Source organism: Polyergus mexicanus, unplaced genomic scaffold, assembly GCF_030449975.1.
Source record: "Polyergus mexicanus isolate NDT 795.1 unplaced genomic scaffold, iyPolMexi1.0 SCAF_16, whole genome shotgun sequence".
In the NCBI taxonomy this organism is placed as follows: Eukaryota; Metazoa; Arthropoda; class Insecta; order Hymenoptera; family Formicidae; genus Polyergus; species Polyergus mexicanus.
The window spans coordinates 7,018,747-7,024,801 of record NW_027223336.1 but is presented as its reverse complement, the minus strand read 5'-3'; the positions used below and the strand labels follow the sequence as shown (position 1 = coordinate 7,024,801).

At 40.2% G+C, this 6,055-nt stretch overlaps 3 non-coding genes and 1 pseudogene across 3 annotated transcripts; 1 reads left to right on the top strand and 3 right to left on the bottom strand.

Annotated features, from left to right (window-relative positions):
• Positions 1-591: 591 nt before the first annotated feature.
• Trnas-aga (transfer RNA serine (anticodon AGA)) lies at positions 592-673 on the bottom strand. The gene has a single exon. It is a non-coding gene; the product is annotated as a tRNA-Ser (tRNA).
• A 1,973-nt stretch (positions 674-2,646) lies between these two features.
• LOC138940366 (uncharacterized) lies at positions 2,647-5,948 on the top strand (annotated as a pseudogene).
• On the bottom strand, positions 4,135-4,206 carry Trnaw-cca (transfer RNA tryptophan (anticodon CCA)). Its single transcript has one exon. It is a non-coding gene; the product is annotated as a tRNA-Trp (tRNA).
• Positions 5,866-5,947, bottom strand: Trnal-aag (transfer RNA leucine (anticodon AAG)). The gene has a single exon. It is a non-coding gene; the product is annotated as a tRNA-Leu (tRNA).
• Positions 5,949-6,055: the final 107 nt, after the last annotated feature.

The window sequence follows — 6,055 nt, the reverse complement described above, 5'->3', positions numbered from 1 at the left end:
AAGCAGTGGTATCAACGCAGAGTACTTTAGTTATTTTTTTCATTTTTATTAAATTTTATTTTAAAATGAAAAATCGCTGATTTCTCATCGAAATAGAGGCTTCAAAATACTTTTGTACCCTCCTCGGGACTTACAATTAGAAATATCTTGATATATTGCGTATGTGTGATATGATCGACATACGTGATAAAATGATTTCTGAGAAACAGAAATCTATTCTATTATAATTTTCCTATAGTTACGTAATCTTTTCTTTTTTTTACGGAGTTTTAATCATTAGCAGAATTAATTAATTCTTTCACAGTAATAGATATACTTGTCAGGTATACTGCTATACGAAAAATTGTGATTTCCGAAACGCGGAGATCTATTCATGCAGTTTCAATCGTTAATACGCGGGTCAGCCATTATAAGCTTTTATCGATATGAGTAATGCATATCGCAATATCGAGATAATCAATCAGCATCGCGGAAAAGATGCAATAACTTGATACTTGTGAGTATCCAGTGATTTAACAATTTTTTTTTTTTTTTAAGAGTGGATATTGCGAAAATATGTATTGAGCAAAAAAAAAATAATCCACCATTTTACGCAGTCGGTAGGACTCGAACCTACGCTCCCAGAGGGAATCTGATTTCTAGTCAGACGCCTTAACCACTCGGCCACGACTGCTACGTATACTTGTTTGTGCAAACTGAAAAACCTACGTACGAAGAAATTATATTTTATATCATAAATTTTATAATAAATTTTATAATTTTAAATATATGATAATATTAATACACGATGGTAATTAATAGATGACATGTAAAATATTCTGATTAAAATTCTTAAATAAAGTTTTGTAAGATAGGGAGAGCTTATCTATATTTATTAGTCGTCAGATATTTTTTTAAGCCTTTTATTCGAGATCCGATACATTTTTTACATACTGTAAAAGACAATATAATTATCAATTTCTTTATGGTTACTTGTTAAAAATTATTTTAACCATCGTTACGCGCGCGCGGGTGATCTTCATGTACGAGGCTACCTCGACAGAATCGGGCGAATACGTTTAAATTAAACGCGGGTATGTGGGGGTACGATATATACGGACGGCATGCGTCGCGCATATACACGACGTTGATCGATCGACCTATTCTTCGCGGAGCGAAGTTACCGTCTCCCGTACGTGCCGTACGTGCCGTATAGCGCAGAAGCGTGGTAAGCGTGGTAAGCGTGGTGAACGATGAACGCACGGCAAGCCCGATCGCCGTCGATTGTCACCCCAGTCTGCCAGACTTGGCTCGGTGACGAGCACGTGGTGCGTGCTCACATCCCGCATGCGAGCACCACGGTATCCGAGCAGCACGTGGCAGCAGGAGCCAACGCGAGACGATTCGCTCTCCCTACGTTGAACAGAGTTTCGCGCGGGTTGTCTCGCCGAGCCCCTCCTATCATTAGGAGAGTACGATAAGCAAAGAGGCTACTCTTCCAGGCCGGCTCAGTCTATTGCGATATTCCGTCATACCTTGACTTTCGCCCGTGAGGAATTTTTTCAACAGGAACGCATGCGGCCGCCTGTAATTTCGTGACGCCACCGATAGAAGCGCTAGTGTCAACAAGCTGCCCGCCTATCTATGTGTACACGCACGATTATGTACAGGGTGTATCGCGAAATTACACGACGACGTGATTCGCGTACACGATGAGCGTTAGAAAAGTGCGTGTAAATTCAAAATAACTTGTTAGAGCTAATATCGATGTGATTTACGGCATGTGAATACGCAACTGTCGAAAAAATGCGTATCTCGTTTTTAATATTTCTTTATGACAATACGATGAATACAATAAGATTTTATACATTAACGTGTAATTGTGTTTAAATTTCGATATAAACTATGAAACTTTGCAATAGAAGCAGATACAAGAGACATTTAAAGTTTTTTTTCTACGATAAAAGGAGAAAAGAATTGAAGAGATGAATTATTGAAAAGATGAAATTTAAAAATTTAAGATTTCAACGAACTCTTATTAAATCTAATAATTAATACTTCGATCTATTTTATTCACGATTCATATAGATTGCACAATACCAGTATCTGCCGCTTTATTCGCGATTCATGGACATGTTGTCGCTTACTCTAATGTCACGAGTCACCCTATATATACATATACACGTACATCGCTCCTTTTGCAGGTAGCGATCCCCACTTGGACGCGCATCGGCTTTAATTTTAGGGGAAAACGTAATAACGTTCCATCTCATATTTGGGATATTACTGTCTCGTAGCCTGCGGGATGCGCGATAAAGCGCGTACGATATATAATGATCCGACGAAGCTCTCGAGCAATCGCGGAGGCCACCCAAAATCGGGCGGTCGGCGTTCGAGGGGGGAGAATCGCTTCGTAATATTAATGCCGATTTTGGGGAAAAACGGTGTCACTGTCCCGCGAAGACGGTCTATCCTGACGGCGTTCGAGGCGGCTCCACGAGGCGATTGTTGGACGCGACGTCGCGCGCGCGAATCTTGGACGGGCGGTCGCAGCCTGGCGTGAGCGCGCCCGTCCGGGCGGCCACGGGCCCGCTAGCCCTGCCGAAATTTCCGTCCATTCCGGAGTCAATGAACCAATAAGCAGTGGAAAGAGATCGCCGTGGACCAATGGGATATGGCTGAGTCGTGGCCGCGCTTAGGGCCCGCGCGGCTCTTCCTCAGAATTGTGTCTTTCCGATCCACGGCGAACAGGAGATGACGGGAGGTGCGAGTGCGACGTCCATCGCGATCGGATGCTTTCTGCGATATCCTGCGTCCCTGCTCGCCGCTCGGTTAAATTGTTGATTATGTCCATTCTGCCCGTTGACTGCGGATTACCGTGCGCGGGCCACGTGTAAATTAGCGCGTGCGGAGAACGAGGAACGCGATGCGTTGAGCCAGACTAGACGCGCCGCGAGAATTTTCGTATCGGGGTTGCCTCTCGAATGGTTGGTTAGGTTTCACTACCGTCTTAAAGGGACCCACCCGTTCGTAACATTCTGCCGCTACGACGTGATGCGTGTCTCTGGCAATTATTGATATATCGACGAATATTGCATAAATATAGGCATAAATATTGACAACTCTGAAATATAGTATTATTGTATACAGCGAGAGTAGGATAAATATATTATCTAAGAAGAATGTTTTGATTAATACCTTGCTTATCCGTCAATCGGCGCATTGAAATTAAAAGTACCTGGATAATGGTATTATTTATTATTCCATAAATGTGTGTCGATAAAGATTTCCATCTTTCATTTATTAATTATTTACGCATTTTGACATGTGCCTTAATGTAATGATTTTAATCCTGAATCTCGAAGAATGATCTCTGCAACACATAAAAGAATATAATATCGTTCGACAAAGTGTACATAGGTAAAATGTTTTTATTTGTCGATCGATATTGCGTTATAATCGCGCTCGCGATATCGACATACAATCCTGTTGAGCGAAAAGCATTTCGGACGAAAGTAGGTACCATAGGTAATACAAGAATGCTGATGAAACTTTCTCGTTTCGCGTGCTAGCCTGGTACGAGGAGGGGCTAAATGAGACAACCCGCGCGAATTCACGCTCAACTTGTACAAGAAAAGAGAAAGAACGCCATTCCTGCTTCCCTGATAATGTACGGCCTATGTGCGGGATGTGAGCACGCACCGCGTTTCATTCGCGGTCAAGGAACAACGGCCGTAAATGCGACGCGACCGCACTTTCCCGATGTATGCACGTGCGAAGCAACGTGTCGAAGCAACGATCGTCATTCTCAGCGAAACGCGGAGAACGAACGTGTTTCCGTACATGCTTCGACCTATTTTTTTTTTTTTTTTTTTTTTTTTTTTTCATCCCACGTGACGGATCGCGATAAATCCGCGTAGTCGCGGCCGCGACAACGTTTTTACGAAACTCGAAAATTTACGTAATTGAATAAATTTTACGATGACGGACGAAAATTATTTCCCTTTGCTCAAGACTGCATTCAAGGGTTATAAATTCACATATCGCAAGTGCAATCGACATACTATAAAAAAAAAAAAAAAAAAAAGAGATACGTAGAAGGTGGATGTATTATTTCCCGTATTGCGTGCCTCGACAAAAGTTTTATCTTTCTTTTGACCCCGACGTGATTTGAACACGCAACCTTCTGATCTGGAGTCAGACGCGCTACCGTTGCGCCACGGAGTCTCGTTATATCGATGTCTTTAGATCGATAACTAGTCTTTCCATCTGACAGATTATCCGATTTTTTTTATACCTAAAAGCGAGTTATATTTAATTAGCTACGCGTTGCAAGAAGCTTTAAATAAAATTTGAAAGGGGATATAAATTTATATCACGAAAGAGAGAGAGAGAGAGATTATTACATATAAATATAAGAATAAAGAAAAAAAAAAACTCTTTCATATACAATACAAGATCGCACTATACAAAAGAAAGTTAATGAATGTGATAATAAATTTAATAAATTGTTATGTACTAATAATAATTGATATAATTTTTTTAGAGTATATTTAGTAAGAATTTTTTTTTTAACGTAAACGCATATTGTAAATGTATGAATAATTGTAAGAAATATGTGTGTATTGTATCTTTGACATTTTTAATTTTTTCTTATTTTTTAAGCAATACTTTATACGAGATAGGATTTAATAAAGTATATATAATATTTATCTGTACTATGTATTAATTATACATAATGTGTAGTGTACAATATGTAATGTAATGTAAATATACAGTAATAATAATTTGTATACGCGCCTGTGAAATATGCGATGACATGAAATGTTTTCTGATATTCATTCGCCATGTATTAAGTGTTTGCCGATTTCTCTCGAGTTGTAGAGAACGTGTGTCAATTGGGCGTGGTCCGTGGTAGCATCTTTTGAATGAAACCTGTATCAGGATACTACGTGGCTTCGGAGCCTTCGCTTCCGTTCTTCTTTCTTTTTTCGATATCATGATTATTATTACATCGGCCGTTCCGTTCTCCCCTTCGCCGTTTCATAAACGTTCAATAACGATCCCTTTTAACCGAAACGGGCAGGAATGGCGAGCCCCCGACGACAACAACGTCAACAGGATCCCATCTGCTCGCAAGAGCATTGAAACTCCGCGAATAAGCTTCCGTAAGGAGCATACGTTCTTTCGCTGTGTATCTCGTAGATTGGAATCTACACCTTATTCTCTCCTCAAAGATATGATTATTTTCGCTGTAGATAATATTTTTGTATATCACACTATATATATATATATGATAAAAGAAATTTTATTCATTAACAAAAGATAAAACAGAATTAGTATCTCGTTAATCGGAATCTCTTCATATTTACATTAATCTTTTTGAACATTTATCTCGATCAAAAATATATCATTTGATTTGAACGTTAGTTCTTCGCTTGAATAGTGCATATTTTCTATTATCATACTATCATAATTAATTAAGTTACGGTCGACTTACAAATTTAATAAATGTTTATATGCGAATTGATTTATGTATCATTAATTTTTTCAACAGTAGTACTCTGTTTGATCGACTAAGCTCGTTTATATATTGAGAAAGTAGATGATCGCTCTCACAGATGTCGCGCGTACGGAATATTTCTAGCATCTGGCAATTCCTAGATTGCCACATGCTCGGGGTACCGCTACTTTCTTGCGTGACATGTGCTCCTAATAGGTGTGAACCACGGCGCCGCGTGCCGACGCAACCCATTGGACCTTCGAAGGAGACGCTACCACTGCGTTTCGTTAATCGTCGTACCCCACGCGGTCATCGCGCAGCTCGAGTACGAAGCCGCAAGCGTAGGGTGCGTAGCTTCACGCGCACGGAACAAAAAAAAAAAATGGCAGCGGTGGGATTCGAACCCACGCCTCCGAAGAGACTGGTGCCTTAAACCAGCGCCTTAGACCGCTCGGCCACGCTACCGCTGTCAACTGATCGATTTATTATTCAATTGCTTTTAACAGCATTTTCAGGAAAACTGGAGTAAGTTTAATCTTGTTCTTATTTTTACCTTGTTGTGGAACAGATAGT